We start from the raw sequence: 19,897 nt of genomic DNA on the forward strand, positions 1-19,897 counted from the left end.
GTGATGAGTTTCTGCTCTTTGCCTAATTGCACGCTAGGCCTGAAGTCCAAAGAGCCAGACCCCGTGGGTCTTCTGTGGGCGAGTGCTCCACATAAGCCAGGAAATACGGCAGAAATACAGAGAAAGGAGGAAGGCGAGGCAGGAGGTGAACAGCGCTCCTTGGGGGTGGCTGCAAGCCCACTCCTGGACCTGCTCTGAGCTGAACCTGCAAAGGACCTCCCTCTGGGTCCCTAGGTCTGCAGCTCCCCGTAGAGCAGGTGACAGACACTGAGTGGTGTTCCGGGGCGAGGGGGCTTCCTTAGAGGGGATGCAAGGAAGGGTGGGTCCCAGGGAGAATCCTGGTTCCCCTGACTACGTCCCACGAAGACATCAACAGGGGCCTCTCTCCTCAGCCCTGAGTCAGGGACTGGGAAGTTGAAAACCAAAATTTGTTGAAAACCAAAATTCAACTGAGTGAATTGGAAGACCTAATTGGCTTCCTTGACAATTCAGGAATCAGGCAGCATCCCGTGTGGCAAGTAGAGGGGAGCTCCTCTGAGCTAATCAAAAGAAAGGTTTTTTAAAAGACAAAGAGAGGACTTTAAACAGAGAAGAAGAAAGGAATTTATTAGCAAGGTGTTCGTAGTTTAGGCAAGGTCACCCTCCTAAGGGGAGAAGGAGGGGCCTATCAGCAAATAGCCTAGTATCGACCAGCAAATTCCTTGTTGACTGGCTAAAGGTTACATTCCCAGGGGCTTGCCTGTGCTGCTACATCAGGTATTGAGTCTTGGTTTGCTGGCTGGGGCCTGAGTCTAAGTGATGTCATTTGGGGCCTGTGGTTTTCTTTTTAACGCCAGTAAATAAACCTCTGAGGAGTGAAGCAGAGGAATTTGTTGTGTTCAAACACACACCCCTCATAGTGCTCAAACCCAGGTCTGTCCAATTTTCAAGGCATGTTCTCTTTCTTCCATCACGCTGGAAACAATTCAATTATGTTTGCTTCAACAGAAAGTGATTGCCTGCTCCGTATGAAACAACCCTGGGTAGCCACAGTGAAGGAGACACAGGGAGCGGGGAGGGGTAGTTAAGACAGATAGACAAGCTCGAACCTTCATCAGAGGAGAGCGTGCTAAATGCGGACGTGCTGAGAAGCAGCAGGGCGTGTGAAGGTGTTATTGAGAAAACAGATCACAAGATGCTTTGTGAAAAGGGAAGAACAAAACAAATGTACGTGTTTGATGAGCCACACATTGATAAAATGCTAAGGCCTAGAGGGTTCCGTGGTGAGTAAGAGTTCTCACCCTTGAGATTTCCTGTTTTAGAGTCTGTATTAGGCAGTGTTCTCCAGAGAAGCCGAATCAGTAGGATATACAGAGATACAAAGAGAGATTTGTTACAGGGATCGGTTCACACGGTTATGGAGGCTGAGAAGCCCCATGGTCTGCACGCCAGAGAACCAGGAAAGCCGGTGGTGTAACTCAGCCCGGGTATCGGGGGCCGATGGTGTAGGTCCTGGACGGATCCGAAGGTCTCAGAAGCAGGAGTACTGATGTCTGAGGACAGCAGGAGATGGACTCTGGCTCAAGCAGAGAGCAAATTCGCCCTTCCTCCGCCTTTTTGTTCTATTCAGGCCCTCAAGGTTTGGGTGATGCCTGCAGCAATCTTTCTTTTTATTCACCTACAAGTTCGAATGCTGATCTCTTTTGGAAACACTCTCACAGACACACCCAGTAATAATGTCTAGCCAGCTAAATGGGCTTCCCTTAGCGCAGTCAAGTTGACACAAAATTAACCATCTCAGAGAGGAAATCAGCATTGAACCCACCCATTTCCAAACAGTGGGGTAAGCCTGGAAACCAACTTCCTTTCTTGCACTGCAACTACTTCTTTGCTGAACCAGAGCTAGGCATCACCACATGTGTGCAGCCAGTCCAGGCCACCGTATGTCATAAGTCTCAAACACACGCACGATTTCAAAGACCGACTTAAAAAAAAAAAAAAGCTATCTCATTAGCATTTTTGTAAATGGAATACACGGTGAACTAAAATATGTTGCTGAGTTCACTAAAAGATATTATGAAAATTCATTCAATTATATGTGGCTATTAGGAAATTTTAAAGTGCATCCGTGGCTTGCATTATTTTCTGCTAAACCAGCACTGACCTAGAAGGAAACCTAGGATCCCCTTTCACAACTTTTCTTAAGCCAAGACCCCAGCAAGAGCTCTGAGGAACTTTCAGAACTGTCGTTTTTGGACTCCCCACTCCGAACCTTCAGGCTCTCTTGGTTCTCCAGAGTCTGAGACCACCCAAGCAGATGCCACTAAAGGCAAATCTATTCCTCCCACAGTGACCCCTCCCAAAAGGGCCTGGGGAAGCGGACTCCTGAAATGGCCTGGAGAGATTTGGCACGGAGAACTTCTCACTCCCCAAAAGAGACCGGAAGCGTATCTTCCGACTGGCCGTTTCCCCAGGCGCTCTATGGTATAACACGCAAAACTAGGCTCGTCAACTCGGTACCTGCGGAACTAATCCGAGTTACTTTTTCCATGTTGCAGGCATGCTCAGAAATTTTGTATATTAATAGATATTGTGACTCTCTCAGAGTCAAACATGTTATGTGGCTCTTCCCCAAATTTATTGAGGACAGATTCCTCACACCCTGTTTGAACATCCTCTAAATATACATCAAGAAAGGCTGTACGGGCGCTGTGACTTCTGCCGTCACCCGGTCCTCTCCCTCCCTAGGAGAAGTGGCCAGCGTTACCAGGCACACCACTCTAGGGCTGAGAAGAAACTCCAGCTGCTTCTAGTTTCTAGAATACTTTGCTCACTGGCATTTGGCAAGATGGCACTTTATTTAACGGCGAGAGGAATTCGCTGGTATTCAACCAGGTAAGACCATTTTTCTCTGCCCGGTTTTGATATTCTGTTCTCCAGACTTCGAGAGAACTTAATTGCCCTCTGATTTATATGATCATGAGAGATTTCAAAAAATATATGTAATTTGTGTACTGGGAGTAAGTGAGAGAGCTTTATATCAATGCCTAACTCATTCACCTCTGTGGAAAAATATAATCAATTTCCAACAGACAGCTTTAAGATTTACATAGTGTTGGATTAAGGACCTTACTCAATGATCATCATTTCTATTGTTTCATATCCAGGCTCCAACCTGCCCAGAGCATGGGGGCGGTGGACCATAGAGCCTGCCTGTGGCCTGGTTATAGTAAGCCGCCAGCAGGCTGGGGTTGCGGGACGGCTGGAAGGGGGCCAAGAAACTCATTTACTTCAATCCCTATTGTTAACATTGGCTGCTATTATGTTCCATCCCAGTCCCGCTTCCCACCCCTGCAACTCTGAGGTTCCTCCCAGATACCTAATTCAGGCCACAGCCAAGCTTCTAGCTTCTACCATTAGCTTCCCACACCTGGCTCATTTAAAAAAAAAAAAAAAAAAAAAAAAGTCATCCATGGGTTGGTCTTGCTATCCTAAGTATTTCCTTACTCTTAGCTCAGTCTTCCTGGTTTCATCATCACTTAACATTCTTTGTTAAACAGAACAGCTACACTGTACCAGGCATGGGGCTAAATGGGGGCCAGAAAATCAAGCTCCTACAGGGTCTGCACATGCAAAGTCAGTTGATTTGGGTTAAAAAAGTAAAGTCCTGACCTCATTTGGTTGACTTCATTATTCCTTTTTGCTTTTTTATCTTCATGACAATGACATTAAAGTTTGATCCCAATTCGTGGTGGACCACATCTGCCAGCTGTCTTTCCTCTGGAATGCTTGCTCGTTATCCGAATGCTGGCAGTGCCCTGTTCTCCCAAGGACCTGCTTTCCGTTCTCCTCTGGATGCTCTGGAAACTCCTGGGAGGCTGGTCCCAGGGCAGGGCCATTGCTGGACACAGAGCCTTCTCTGCCTCTGCTAACACAGCAGAGACCCAGTTTCAGCTGACAATCTCATATTGCTGGGCAGGAAACAAAAGAGCAATTCAGTCCTTGTGAAAACTTGCCAGATTTCCATGCAACGATTTTCCTTCTTGAAATCACTTTTTTGTGTTTCCATCACAGAAATGAATTCAAAGAAAAATGAGTAATTGCTGGTCTACTCGGAATCACTGGGCCCCCACAAGTAAGTTCATTCCTGCGTGAATCTATTAATTTCCATTTCCAGGGCTTTCAGATGTAAAACAAATGTTTGGTGTAATATGCACCGCTACCCTGCTATAATTAAACAACCTCTTACTGTCTAAATTGGCGAAGCACTTCATCGATCAGTGTAAATTTGGTCCTGAGGAGATGGCTTTCACATTTTCTTGATACATAGGAAAATGGCCACAAGTCTTTTGTAAGATTTCTTGGATGCTGCTCTCCCCCAGGTTACAATAATAGTAACTGTTGCTTCTTGGTGGCCTCATTGTAATGTTCGTATCCGGTGATGGCTCAATGCACCTGTACATAAAGGGGAGTGAGTGGTGGGGAAACTGATTAAGAATAAAATACAACTGGGGCACCTGGGTGGCTCAGTCGGTTAAGCATTAAGCGTCCGACTTCAGCTCACGTCATGATCTCGCAGTCCGTGAATTCAAGCCCCGAGTCGGGCTCTGTGCTGACAGCTCAGAGCCTGGAGCCGGCTTCAGATTCTGTGTCTCCCTCTCTCTGCTCCTCCCCCATTCACACTCTGTCTCTCTCTCTCTCTCTCTCTCAAAAATAAACATTAAAAAAAAATTTTTTTAATAAAATATAACTGACTCTTGGATAACACGGGAGGATTAGGGATACTGACCTCTGTGCAGTCAAAAATCTACATGTAACTTTTGACTCCCCCAAAACTTAACTACTAATAGCCTACTATTGACTGGAAGCCTTACTGATAACCATCAACTAATATATTTTGTGTGTTGTATGTCTTATAATACTGTGTTCTTACAATAAAATAGAGAAAAGAAAATGTTATTAATAATATCATAAGGAAGAGAAAATACATTTACAGTACTATGCTATATTTATTCAATAAAATCTTCGTATAAATTAACCTGCGCAGTTCAAACCGTGTTGTTCAAGGCTGACTGTATATTCCATTCTAGGACCATTTCCTGAGTTTCTATGCAACACCGTTCTGGGTACAATTTACTCCTGGTATGTACTAGGAGCCAGTCACGATATCCAAGATGTGGGTTCCCTGTAATTCTAAATATGTCTTGTGTCATTTACCTTCTTCTTCAGCAAAGTGGGGATGTTGGATTGCTGCCAGATCTGATAACCTGGAATTCACTACTCACACATAGCCAATAGGAGGCCCAGATTAGTTCTCTGCCATTGCTCCCTTCTCTGCCCGGGTGTTGGGGCTACTGTGCCCTACTCACAGCCAGCAAGTCCTGGCCCCAGACCCTAGGGCTAAACCAGATGGCAACAGGAAGGCTATCAGTACTCCATCACTCCATGGTTAGCCCTCACTGCACACTGCATTTCAGATACCAAGGCTTCTGCGTAGTTCTCTGAAGATGGCCGCCACATCACATTTGCATTCGTTCATCAGGGCTCAGCCGCAAACAAAGAATCCCCTTGAGCTAGCGGAGGCAGAATCGGATTCAACTCGGGCTACTAAATGGCTTACCAGATGCTTGGACACACTGAAGAACACACCCCAAGAGGAGCTCCCTGGAGCTGCTCACAAAGCCTGCCAGCAGAACCAGGCCACATTCATGGCCATCAGGGAGGGGCCTGCAGCATCAGCAAACAGCCGCCACACCTGCTGGCTTCAGAACCACTCACCTCTGCTCATGGCACACCAGTTGAAATAGGTGTCTCAGCCTCTGCCTTTCTGGCCACTTGACTCCAAATTTAACCTCCGCCATTTCCCTCAGAAGGTGGATCCTAAGTGATGTCTAGAGTCCTACTTCCTGGGATTCCGGGAAATGAGGTTTTCACCTGTTCAACTCTGCAGTCTAGGAGGGCACACCGGAAACCGGAAATGCACGCTGGGTGAGCTGACACCTGGTTTTGTCAGTTTCCCAAGCCGTAACCTGACACCCTCCCCCTCTTGACTCTACCCATTTTTATCTTCATAGTTGGCTTAATCCCCTAGGGCTCTGGAAAGCTATTTCTATTGGCTGAGAACCAGCTGGGAACCAGCCACATGCTGACAAATTCCAAACCCAGGACTGTTTTGTATTGAACACTTCTCTTTGTGGAGGTCCCAGTTTTTCCGAGAAGTGCCTCTTCTCCCCACCACCCCTTGACATAGTTATCATTTTAGAAGTTGAGTCTCCACCACCTGAAACCACAGTTTATTAATTCAGGAATACGTAGATCCCTAATCTGAGCCAATCAGGGATCTCCTCTTGAATCTGTGGGCTGGATCCCAAGACGGCTGCATCAAACTTAGTGGCTGAAGCTATAAAAAATATCTCAGGAGCTCTCAGCGGCCGTGATTTCTGCCATGTGGCCAGCACTGACCACAGTGAGAGTAAAGAAGGAAGTCGATGGAAAATCATGAGATAGGGAGGGAGTGCCAATGGTATTTTCACCTCCGGTTCCAGTTTCTCCCAAATCCCGCCCCATGCCGGTCTCTTAGCTCCATGGGATGGTTCTGTGCCCAAAGAGTATTGTCATTTTCCCTCTTCTGCTTCAGTCTGAGTTGGCCTCTGTCATCTGAAACAGGAGGTCCAATTAGTACATATTTATTGAGTGATTTGAGGGAGACTGATTCTCATTAGCCTACACACATACTGTTATTTCTCATTAGCTTAACACACACATGCGCAAGCATGTATACGTACACACACACTTCCTGACCGCCAGTTCTTAAAGCTCCAGTCCCACTGCTCCCTTCCCCTTCATGGCAAAGCCTCAAAAGAACTGTGTGTACTTCCCTCACCACGTCCTCTCTCCCACCCGCTGTCTACCTCGCTGCTGGCCTCCATGTTGCCAACTTCAGGGTCATCTCTTAGCCTCTCTCTTGACCTCTCCGTCACACTTGACGCCACTGATTATTTCCACTCCCTTGCAATCTCCTTCATTTGCCTATAGGCCTGGGTTAGCTTGGCTTCCCTTCGGCCTCACCATTTCCCCTGCCCGGTGCCCCCCTTGGTTCCTCCTCATATCCTTGGACGTCTTAATATTTGTGCCATTTGTTGACCTCTTTGTTTTTCTATACCTCCTTTGCCCTTCACCTATCTGCTCTCTATCACAGGAGACCTGGCTGGGCAGGCTGTTTTCCCAGATGATCACACCAGCTGTCTTCCGCTGTGTATGGCCAACTGGAGGCTCTGCAGGGAGACTGAGCAGGGATCCTTAGGCACTGTCTCCAGCAGCAGTTTCATTGCATCCTGTCTCCACCTCCTGGGGGTCTGCCAGAGGTTCAGGGTCCATCAGGTAAGCCTAGCCCCCAGATTCTGGTAACACCACCTCTGCTTTATTCCCAGACAATGTGACTGTGTAGAAAATCTGATGCAATCTAAAAATCAGCTATGAGAATAAATGAGTTTACCAAGGTTGGCAGCTTACAATATCAAGATACAGAAATCGGTTATTTATCTATATACTAGTAGCGATCAGAAATGAAAGTAAAATCAGTATCACTCAGTATCACATAAAAATATTAAAAACTTAGGGATAAACCTGACAAAAGGTGCAAAAGACCCCGCACTGCAAACCTTTGTGGATAAAAATTAAAGAGACTTAAATTAATAGAAATATATACCTTATTCATAGGCTGGAAGACTCATTTCTCCCCAAGTTGATATATAGATTAAAAACACATAGGGAGAGGCACCTGGCTGGCTCAGTGGGAGGAACATGTGACTCTTGATCTCAAGGTCGTGGGTTCAAGCCACTCATTGGGGGTAGAGATTACTAAAATAATGATAATAATAAAACTTTAAAATTTTATTTATTTATTTATAAAAACATACAGGGAATAGTCACTAATATTGTAATAACATTGTATGTGGCAGATGGTAACCACATTTATGGTAGTGAGAATTGCATCATGTACAGAATTGTTGATTCACCATGTTGTGCACCTGAAACTCACATAACTTTGTATGTCACCTATACATCAATAAAAAACAAGAACAGTCCCAGTCAAAATCCAAGCAGACCATTTTTTTGTAGAAATTAACAAGCTGATTCTCAAATCTATACAGAAATGCAAAAGACCTATAATAGGTAAGATAACTTTGAACAAATAGGATTAACGCTATTTGATTTCTATAATTATTAGAAAGCCGTAGTAATCCAGACAGTATGCTACTGGCATAAACACTGACAAACAGAATAGAGTCTAGAAATAGACCCACATGTACACAGACAACTGAGTTTTGACAAAGATGCAAAGAGAATTCAGTGAGGAAGGGATAGTCACTTAAACCAATGGTACTGGAACTATTAGATATTCATACACCAAAAATATTTTTGATTCATAACTTGTATCATATATGAAAGTCAACCCAAAGAGGATCAGAATCTTAAATGTACAACCATGAAACTTCTGGAAGAAAGCACAAAAGAAAATCTTTGTGACTTTGGGTGAGGCCAAGACCAAATAATGACCCATAAAAGGAAAAGTTAACGTTTGTTCTTTGAATGACATTGTTAATAGAATGAAAAGACAAGCTTCTGGCTGGGTAAAGATAATTGTCAATCATTAACAGAATAAGGACTTTATCAGACTAAATAAAGCTCAATAATAAGACTAATAGCTCAATAATAAGAAAACAAACAGCTCAGTTTTAAAAATGCGCAAAAGTTTTGAACAGGTACTTTACCAAAGAAGACATTTCACATGACAAATGAGCACACAAAAACATGTTCAATATCATTAGTCATCAGAGAATGCATATTAAAACCACCATAAGGGATGCCTGGGTGGCTCAGTTGATTTGGTGTCTGACTCTTAATTTCAGCTCAGGTCATGATCCCAGGGTTGTGGGATCACGCCCACATTGGGCTCTGTGCTGGGCATGGAACCTGCTTGGGATTCTCTCCCTCTCCCTCTGCCCCTCTCCAGCTTGTGCACACATGCTCTCTCTCTCAAAATAAATAAATATTGAAAAAAACCCACTGTGAGCTAATACTACATACCTATCAGAATGTCTAAAATTTAAGAGACTGGCCTTATCAGCTGTGACAATGTGGAGCAACTGGAACGCCTGGCTCTGGTGCTGGGACCGCAGCATGGTACAACCATTTTGGAAAACAGTATGGTTGATTCTTAAAAAGGTAAACGTCTACTTATCGTAGGATCCAGCCTTGCCACACTGGGCACGTATCCATACAAAGGCTTATACACAAACATTGACGGCAGCTTTACTTGTAATAGTCAAAGACCAGAAGTAATTCAAATGCCCACCAACAGGTTAGAGGATAAGTCTTGGTACGTCCATACAATGGAACGCTCCTCTGAAATAAAGGAGAACAAACTGTGGACGCATGCAACAAGATGGATGAATCACTAAATAAGTATCGACTGAAAAAAGCCAAAGGAGAGCCCGTGGGGTGTGATGCCACAACCTGCAAGTTCATCTGCAGGGACAGACAGCAGTTGAGTGTTTACTTGGAGGAAGGGGTGGGAGGCAAAATGTACAAAGCGGCACCGTGGATCTGTTCATGACCTTGATTTGGTGATGGTTTCACAGGTGCATTCACATGTCAACACATTAAATTATACACTTACAAATACATGCAGTTTCTGGTATATCAATGATTCTTCCATAAAAGTTGTATAAAAACAACTAAGTCAGACCATGCTTGTCCTCTACCCCAAGCCCTGCATCTCACGTGAGCTGAAAGCCAAGATCCTTACCCTGGCCTCACGGACTCTGGCTTTCCCCATCCTTGTCTCGCTGGTCCAGACACACTGAGTACCTGTGCTTTACACAGCTGTTCAAAGATAGCAGGCATGTTTCCACTTTAGAGACATTTTTGTTCACTTTTCATCTGTTACCCAAATTTCTATGTGGCTAGGTCCCTCCTTTAAGCCTTGCTAAAATGTCACCTCGTCAATGACGCCCACCCTGACCACATTATTTAACTCTCGGCAATCCTGAGTGTTGTTCCCTTGCTCTGTATTTTTAATAGCACTTACCACCTTCTAATAAAATAGGTATTTTATTTACTTATTATATTTCTGATTTAGTGTGTCTCCATCCCTCGCTGGAACATAAGCTCCAGGAATGCAGAGGAGTTTTGCCGTTCCCACTTCACCCTGATATATTCGAAGACCTAAAATAGAGTGAACACATAGTGGGATCTTATAACTATTTGTTCAATGAATAAATGAATGAAAGAATAGATGAATGAATCAATCAATGACTAATGCATGGATAATACCTTCTAAGGACAAAAGTAGCCTACATAATTACAGTTATAATCTTGAGCTCAGAATACGTTGCTAACCTTTTGACTTTTATGTCCAGAAAGTGCTTCATGATTTTACATGGTTGTGTTCTGAGCAGTAGTATTTTCAATCAGTAATAATGGCCAAAAACATTCAAATGCTCATTTAATGTGGATGATTGCAAATATAACTTGCAATAACATCTCCCAAGTCAAATCTATAAATAAGGACCCCCCATTAATAGCTTTTCCCATAATACACTGAGTTAGCAAAACAGCAATTACGGATATCCCAAGAATGAATAAACTCATTTTTTGCATGTGTTACCCTTTGAGACAATGGAGTCAGCTTGAGAAATTGAGTGCAATAGGCCACCTAGTTGCTTCAGTCAAATTTGGTTTAGCGCTACCGACATTTCATTTTCACACAGACAAGGGCACTGTTCTGATGCCCAAAGCTTTTAGGTAAAAAGTCTTTAAAGTAATTTCGTGACACAAAAATGTGCATGTTGTTCTTTTCGATTTGATGTTTCAAGTTCAGAATGCCTACCAGCCTCTGCACAAGAATTGTTGACAGCAACAGTTGTCAGTTTGTTCGCTGTTAGAAATACAGTTTTCCAGACCCCAGCCAGCCCTACAAACCAGACACTTTGTGGGAGGGGTCCAGAATTCTACAAGCCAATTAGGGGATTCTGGTGGCTGGCCAAAGCAGAACCAGGACCACTGGTTGCATACAATAGTGAGGTTTGGAAACAAATTCACTATGGTGTCACTTTTACTGCCTGAATGGAAATTAGCGCCCTCAAATAAATCAGTGAAATATTCTTTATTCTTAACAGCTTTGTTCCTTCTTCCATTTTCTTTTTTTTTATTTAAAAAAAAATTTTTTTTTTTAACGTTTATTTTTGAGACAGAGAGACAGAGCATGAACGGGGGAGGAGCAGAGAGAGAGGGAGACACAGAATCGGAAGCAGGCTCCAGGCTCTGAGCCATCAGCCCAGAGCCCGTCGCGGGGCTCGAACTCACGGACTGCGAGATCGCGAAATCGTGACCTGAGCTGAAGTCGGACGCCCAACCGACTGAGCCACCCAGGCGCCCCCCTTCTTCCATTTTCTTTATCGTATTTTTTAAACTGGACAACTTTTTGTGGAGGCACATTAAATTTTAGATAATGAAAAACACTATTCATTTCCAGTAATCAGCAGAGACTCATCAAGAACAGAGTGAATAAATGCATTTTTATATGTTAACGTAATAGATTTACTATGCAGTAGCAAAAATTAAATACACACATGCGTGCACACACACAGCATTTTTATTGATATGGAGGAAAAGAAGTTAGCTGCAAAATAATACAATATGATTTCATTAATATAATGTTGAAAAACGGGTAAAACTGAACTCTAATGTTCAAGGATGCATACTCAGGTGGTAAAAACTAAAGAGAGTCCAGAGTGGTATTCAAGACAGAATAGCGGTTGCCTCTGGAGGGAAGGAGGGTATTTTGATGGGGATGAGAGTTACAGGCGGGGCTTCTGGTATAAAAGCAATGCCCTGTTGACCAGGATGGCAATTATGTGGGAATTTGCTTTATAAATACATTAGACTGTACATGGAAGGTTTCACGCAGTTTGTATGAGCATATTATATTTCACAATTCAAAACTGTGCCAAAAAGAAATAAAATGTAAGAGTTGATACTCTTGTACCTGCCTTGGCTTCAGGAATGAATGTTACCAATACAGGTGGAGGGCCTGTGGGTTTCTCCGTGATTCAGTCCTGTTTTCTCCCTTTGACCCAAGGGAATTGTTCTAAATTTGTTTTTAATCATTCTGATTCATCTTATCTATTTCTGTTATATACATGTGTATGTACATATATAACCTTAACTAATGTATATCATTGTGCTGCCTGTTTTTCAACTCCACATAAATAATCTTACACTGAATATATTCTACTGCAACGTTTTTACTCATATTACAAATTCGTGTGAATTCTTTTGACTATGGTCATTCATTATTATTTGTTTAGCTAGTGCATTGTCTGTGGATACTTGGTTGTGTATAGTTTTTGTTATTTATTATAAATGGTGTCACTATGAAACATTCTTGTGCAGATGTTATAAAATTCTATCTATATGTATGGAAGATGATACTTTATGGAATTATATAAATTATGGAATATGTATCTAGGTATGTATGATTACATATATGTAGAATACATACATGGAATTTCTTGGTGTGTGACTAACGGTGGAATTTCTCAGCCATACAGTATACGGTCACATTGAACTTGACTAGATATTGCTGATTGGTTCCCCAAGGAGGCTGTACCAGTTGACTGGCAGACTTGTAAGACCGGGACTGTCTTACAAGTATGAAACGGAATCAAACTTTGGTTCTAACATGCATTCCCCTGTTCCCTGGCCAGATGACCAACATTTCATATGGCCATTTATGTTTCCTCTTCTGTGTATTGCCTGTTCATACTTGCACCCTTTTTTTTTATATTGAGTGTTTCTTGTTTCCTTCTTTAAGTTCTTATCGTCAAGAATGTGTGGAGAAACACGATTTGTGTTTATTTATCTCTCTGGATTGTGTCTTCTGAGAAATGGAAGTCCTTGTTTTAAATGGAGTTGTACTCATTTACTATTTTCTTCAGGATTTACAATTTTTGAGTCTCATTTGTAATTTTTCTCCATCTCAAGTTCATAAAAATATTGTTTTATGAAAAGCTTTGCTTTTCATATTGATGTTTGCCCTGTCATTTGAAGGGGCTAAGGGTCCACAGCCGTGGGCTGGCTTGCAGTGCTACCAATGATCTCTTTCTCTAGAGACCATCACTTAGTATTTACTTCTGGACCAAATATCTAAATAATGTGGTTATATTGCTCTTTCTCAGTTTTCCAGTTGTAGACATTTTCTGTCAACTTCCTAGTACGATGGATGAAAATGTAGCTTTAAAAAAAAAAAAAAAAAGCCTTTTTGAGAGAGAGAGAGAGAGAGAGAGCAAGCAGAGGACGGGCAGAGGATCCAAAGCAGGATCTGTGCTGACAGCTGCAAGCCCGATGCAGGGCTCAAACTCACAAAGTACGAGATCATGACCTGGACTGAAGTCGGACACTCAGCTGACTGAGCCACCCGGGCACTCCTTGAAAATGTAGCTTTTTGACCTGACCTTGTATCTCTTGTCCGCCACATCCCAGATCTTTCGATGATGTTCTTTCCACCACGTTCTCCCCTTTTCTTAGGATGGGAATTCCTAATAGTGGATTGTTAGCTTTTGCATATCTTATAATTTTCTCTTATCTCTTCTCTCCATTTCTAGAATATTTTCTCAACATTATTGCCCAGCCCTTCTAATAAATCTATTTTTTAAAAATTTTTTTACATTTATTTTTGAGAGACAGAGCATGAGCAGGGGAGGGGCAGAGAGAGAGAGAGAGACAGAATCTGAAGCAGGCTCCAGGCTCCGAACTGTCAGCACAGAGCCCGACGCACAGCTCGAACCCAAAAACTGTGAGATCATGACCTGAGCTGAGGTCGGACGCTTAACCGACTGAGCCACCCAGGCGCCCCTCTAATAAATCTATCAACTAGGGCCATCTTGTTTGTCATCTCCAAGAGTTTGCTCTGTTCTGTCACTGCTCCTGTTTCCTTAGCATCCTGTTTTTGCCAGGATACATTGTATTCTAAGGGCAGGATTGTGTAGCATTTTGCAGTGCAGGAGGGAAAGCCTGAAGGGAACTGGCCTGGGGGAACCTAGAAATACAGGTGAGTAAACAGGTTGGATAAACATTGTCCAGTAAAGACATGCTGCCACCCAATTATGTCATTTGAAAAGTTCTAATAGACATATTTTTTTAAGTTTTTTTTTTTTTTTTAATGTTTATTTATTTCCGAGATGGAGAGAAACAGAGCATGAATGGGGGAAGGTCAGAGAGGGAGACACAGAATCTGAAACAGACTCCAGGCTCTAAGCAGTCAGCACAGAGCCCGACGCGGGGCTCGAACTTGCGACCACAAGATCATGACCTGAGCCGAAGCCGGACGCCTAACCGACTGAGCCACCCAGGCACCCCTCTAATAGATGTATTTTTAAAAGTGCAAAGAAAGAAGGTGGAGTTCATTTTGATAATGTATTTTACTTAACCAAATATATTATTGTTTCAACATACTGTAGATATAAAAACTTATTAATGAGATATTTCACATTATTTTTTGGCGTGTCTTCACAATTTGGTATGTATTTCACACTTAAGTATATCGTCATTCGATCTTGCCATGTTTCAAGTTCTCAATCACTGCATGTGGCTGGTGGCAACTGTTGGGGGAGGATCAAGTCCACAGGGAGCTGGACCATGCCAGTAGGCTCGTTTCAAAGCTGCCCTGACTCTCAAGAACTTCCTCTCCAGCCCGCCTCCTATCTTTCCGGAACTTGCCCCCAGTACTCTGGCCCCCATGGGTGGTGGGGCCTAGAACACTCCTCCATCCCCTATCCCTGTTTTAGCCCAGCCTCACTGCACCTGCCCTCCTCTGCATTGTTGCCTCTCTTGGACATCATTTGTGTTACTTCATTTGCTCCCAGTTTCAACTCTTTGAAAGCACTGGTGAACCCAGGGCTCACTCTCTGTTCTTCTTCTACCAAGGGCTATCATCGTTGAGCTCCGCTTAAGACCTCCACCTTTGCAATATCAGCCTTGATTCCCCAGGCAGTTGCCCAGCTGACTGACCCTTAATCTGGCTAGAAATGCTGCAGCCTAAAAGTGTCATGACAGGCTGGAGGGAACCCATCCTGAAACGGGGAGTACTGGATCCAACTGGCAACTAGCTTTGGGTGGGGTGTGAACTCCCAGATAGGTGGCTAGCTCTGGTCATGACTGGCTCAAGAACTGGAGAAGGCTTGGAGCTGCAGTGTCTAGGGCCTGGGCTCTGGCCTTTGCCCTGGTAGAGAGAAGGCAAGGCTAGGAAAAATGCAGTAGGGGCCACTAGGAGGCAGAAGAGATGCCCCCAGTGTTTGGGCACCAGAGGCGCGGAATGAAACCCAGGGTATGCAGGAAACTCGGCCTGCCCTGGACCCCTGAGGAATGGACTAAGCAGGTGTGCCTGGTGAGTCAGCCCTGGGCCCCTGCTGCCCTCCCGATGACTTACAGCTCATACAATAGCCCAATTGTGTCACTGCATTTAGCCATGGCTTGGGTTGCAACCCAGGGACTCAGCCCAGGGACCTCCAGGGACAGAGAGAAACAGCTATGAGAGAGGTCTTTGTGCAAATCTGTCCTGCAGGAAGGAGCCCAGGGGTCACAGAGAGCATGGCTGTGGCTGAGGAAGGACAATGCTGGACAAGAGGAGAAGGTCTCAGCAATTCATTTGGACTGATGGCCTGTGGGTGTCGGAAAGTGGCAAGAGGGAAGCTTATCAAATTGGGGTGGAATTGCTGTGCATTTTAAGTGGGTTTTCAGACAAAAGACTTTGAAAGTCTGAAGCCTAAGTGAGCTTAGCGAGAGCACAAGATTCTTCAATGATTTCTAACCAAGTGAATAATTAGAATACATTTGCCTTTTTTTTTTCTGTTGTCATCACATGCAAGGAACTATTTGAGACTGTTTACTGTTTGTAAACAAAAATGAAGGGTAGCTTGGCTCTCTTGGGGCTGACAGTTCAGTCTCCCCTGGAAAAAAAAGTTTAGCTCATTTTTTGCAGAAGGTGAACTTTCTGAAGGGTCATTCTAGACCATGTTTAGACATGAGACAGATGGAGGTATTAGCTTATTTCTGTGAAACAAGAAGTTAAAATGCTCAGAGATGTGGGCCCAAGACCAATGGAGCCACGTCCTTTGTCCAAGGCACCAAACAGTGGTGCCTTCTCAAGGGCACCTGCTTGCAAGGAGTGCTTTCTAGGTGTTAGCCTCTTGTCTTCTATTGAAAAATAGGCTGGGGAAGGATTTTTAAGCTCAACACTGTGTCCAAACACTAAAAGTCACATGTAGCCTCTGTTGTCCCAGTATGCACCAGCCCACAGACTTTATGTTGTGATAGTCCCAAGGATGTAAGTCTGGTTTCTGTAGCTCCAATGCATTCATTAATGCTGGGCCTCCAGTGTTGGATTCCCATCCAATTCTTTATGGAAACATTGGGTGAATCTTACCCGGACCCTGAGGGACTTCTTTGCTCCTGTGGGACCCCCTCACATTCTTCCATTGTGGCCTTTCTTATTGGTGTCCACTCGCCTTGGCCTCACTGCAACTATAGGGACACCTTTCCCTCAACTTGTGTGTTCTCCAGTGGGCCCAGTGGAAACCACTGTGAGAGTGAAGACCATTCTCAGGGAGACAGGATGTTCTCCTCTTCCTTGTCTTCCCCTTCCCCCACGCACACTCCATCATTCTGTCAGGAATCCCCATGCAAATTCAGTCCTACCTCACCTCCTGACACACATTCGCAGAAAAGTCTGGATCTAAATGGTAACATAAATATGGGACCTCCTCTAGTAACAAGAACTTACACCCTGAAGGAAACTCTATAAATTGTGACAAGATGCCAAACTCTGACTCTTTTTATCTTGCCGTTTTGGCCCGTGTCCCAATGGCTGAGAACAATATGGCAGGTGCCGCCTCCTAAGACGATATCATGGGCGCCATATCCTAAAATTAAGTGTGTGGAGTTTGTGGAGCCAGTTCTGCCAGCATCACCCATCAACACCTGTGAGTGGGTTTTGGTGGAAGAGGCTGAGGGTGAGGGATGTTTGGGGGAGTGTTGTGGCTTACCCCATGGGAGAGTAAGTGCTTCCCCCTTCACCTCAAGCAATGTGATTTGGAGTTGATGAGGACCACTTGGAAAGCTGGATTTGATGTCCCCTGGAGCTTGGGAAGAAGAGGGAGGTTTTTTTTTTTAAGTTTATTCATTTATTTATTTTGAGAGAGAGCAAATGCACAAGTGGGCAGAGAGTGAGAAGGCAGGCTCTATGCTGTCAGCACAGAGCTCAATGTGGGGCTCGATCTTATGAACCATGAGATCATGACCTGAGCCAAAATCAAGAGCCGGCCGCTTAGCCAATTGAGCCACCCAAGTGCCCAAGAAGAGGGAGTTTTGATTCCCCTGTTAAACCTAAAGGCTACAGCTGCTCTTTCCTGGGAGTGGAGGAGAGAGAATGGACTGCATTGGGAGCAATATGCACATGTGTGGAGGACAAAGCAGATAGGTTCTGGAGAAAGGTTAGTGACCCTGAAGAAAGGAACCAGCCTGGAGTCACCTTTAAAGAGGATCCCACCTCAGAGGACTGCCTGGGAGGTGAGGAAGCATGCACAGAGGAAGCTCAGAGACTTCAGGTAGAGTCAGAGAGAGCCGGCAGAGGACAGACACGGCCCATACACTTTGGTAGGGAGATCCCAAGAACTCGACAATGCACCCTGCAGGAATCAGAGCCAGTGGTTGTGCATCCATCCACACCGTGATCAGAATAGGACTTGTTGCCCTGACCACTCTTTTCTGTCCCACTCCAGCCCCTCAGTCAGGAGGAGGTGGGGAGGTGCAGTGAGGAACAGGGAAGAATCTACCATTCTGTCTTCTACCCCAAGCTGGGATAGCTTTCAATTGAACAACACTTCAGAATCCCATTGGAAGGGGATTTTCAATTACTGAAACAAGACCGCTTTTGTGACCTAAAGGACCAAAAATACTGTAAGGCCTGCTCCAGATTTCATGCACAGCCAGGAAAGAAGGAAAGAGTAAAGTTGAAGGAGTAATGGGAGAATGAATAGAGTAGTTTTCTGCTTGCCCCTAATGGATCCAGCTACAGATAGCACAGTTGAACACAGTGACTAAAAGTTAATATAGAGAGAGCAATTAAAAATAATATTTAGGCACAAGTCTACAATGCTCTTGCTGTTAGAGGTCTGTTCAAGTCATTGAGATCTCCACTCACTGGCTTACTGGCTCATATGCGTATTGAGGGCAGTGATACGGTTTAATGTTTAGAACATCACGTTTTACTAAAACTTTTATCTCTAAGCATCAGGGTCCAACGCAGCACAGTAGCCCATGCAGGATCTAGGACCATGTGCAAGAAGGACACGCTTCCGCTCTCCATCTCATGCTTGCTTCCGGCAGATTCCGTGCTCACCCCACAGTGGGGTCACCTACACTGCATGGCTTCCTTCCCTACCTTTCTCTGCCTGCATACCACATACCTCAATTTATGTGGTTGGTAAATGTGTATATAATGCAACTTCATCTTTATTTCATATATTTTTATTTTTTCCTTATCACACAGGTAAGCCATCTTTTATTGTGAGAAGCATTGGAACATGTAAGTAAACATATAGGAAGAAAGCTCCCATAATTCTGCCTCCTGTACTCCACCCTTAACTAGTAGATACTCACATGTCTTTTGTTAATTGGCTTATACCACAATTTCTAGATTTCTCAGTTTTAGGCATTATGGGATTTCTGCTAAGATGGATGAGAGTCCAGTTTGCTAACACCACATTCCACCCCCTCTTCCCATCCCTTCAGTACCTCACATCTTTTTTTTTTTTCTCTTATAGGTTGACTTCGTGACTTTAAGCCACTTACACTTTTAGCTATTGTCTATCAACTACTGACAGACCTTCCTGTGTTTTCCTTTATGCTCCCTTCCCCTTCTCCTCTATCAGCTTTGTTGTCTAGAATTGTACCTGTACATTGTCAAGGTGGACAACATCCCCCCATGTCAATAGCCACATCATTTCCATGCTTGTTCCTTTTCATGACCACAACATTCTCTCAAATCTGAAAATATTACTTTTGATCACTTTAGAGTACTTGTTGAATTATCTCTGTTTCTTCGGTTGTTAGTTCTCGTTTTGGACTTTAGTGTTTCTCCTCACATTTCCTTTAGTATTGATAATTATTGGTTTTTGCTCACCTGCCTGTCGAATGCCAGTTTTGTTCACCAGAGCCTACCCCTGGTGACAGGCAGGATATTTAGGTATACCATTAGTTAGCCTTAGTTATCAAAGATAATGTTAGTCGTCGCCATGTAACTTACCATTCCAGAGCTGGGATGCATCCACCAGCTATCCCCATGTACACTCATACGTAATTCCATACCACTTACATTCTGCACACTGTGCTTTGGGCACCAACAGATAACCTACACACAGTAGTGGGCACCTTTGGTGTGGACCCTCTAGAATCAGGAATATGTTGAGAATATTTTGGCCTGGGCTAATCTTGAGTGCAGCCAAGAAAGGCAATTGGGAACATCCAGGAAAGAACTTAGCTATGTAAAAGTAGGCACAGATCACCAGAGAACATGGGGCCTGGAAGGCTCATTGGGACCTATCTCAGAAAATAGCATATACTCTCTCAGCTGGAAGCCATAAGTCTGCATGTCTGGAATGAGTGCTTCATGAAATATTTATTGAACATGTAGTGTAGGACAGGCACTGTCTAGTCTGCTCAGATTGCTATTACAAAATACCATAGACTGGATGGCTTATAAACAACAAATTTTTTTTTTTCTCACAGTTACGGAGGCTGGGAAGTCCCATGATATAGGTGCCAACAGATTCAGTGTCTGGTGAGGGCTTTCTTC

At 43.9% G+C, this 19,897-nt stretch overlaps 1 long non-coding RNA gene across 1 annotated transcript; it reads right to left on the reverse strand.

Annotated features, from left to right (window-relative positions):
- Window positions 1-585: 585 nt before the first annotated feature.
- On the reverse strand, window positions 586-5,938 carry LOC123580601. The gene is made up of 2 exons (XR_006703377.1): window positions 5,758-5,938; window positions 586-4,434 (listed from the first exon to the last, which is right to left on the reverse strand). It is a non-coding gene; the product is annotated as an uncharacterized LOC123580601 (long non-coding RNA).
- Window positions 5,939-19,897: the final 13,959 nt, after the last annotated feature.

This window comes from Leopardus geoffroyi, chromosome A3, assembly GCF_018350155.1.
Source record: "Leopardus geoffroyi isolate Oge1 chromosome A3, O.geoffroyi_Oge1_pat1.0, whole genome shotgun sequence".
NCBI classification, from domain to species: domain Eukaryota; kingdom Metazoa; phylum Chordata; class Mammalia; order Carnivora; family Felidae; genus Leopardus; species Leopardus geoffroyi.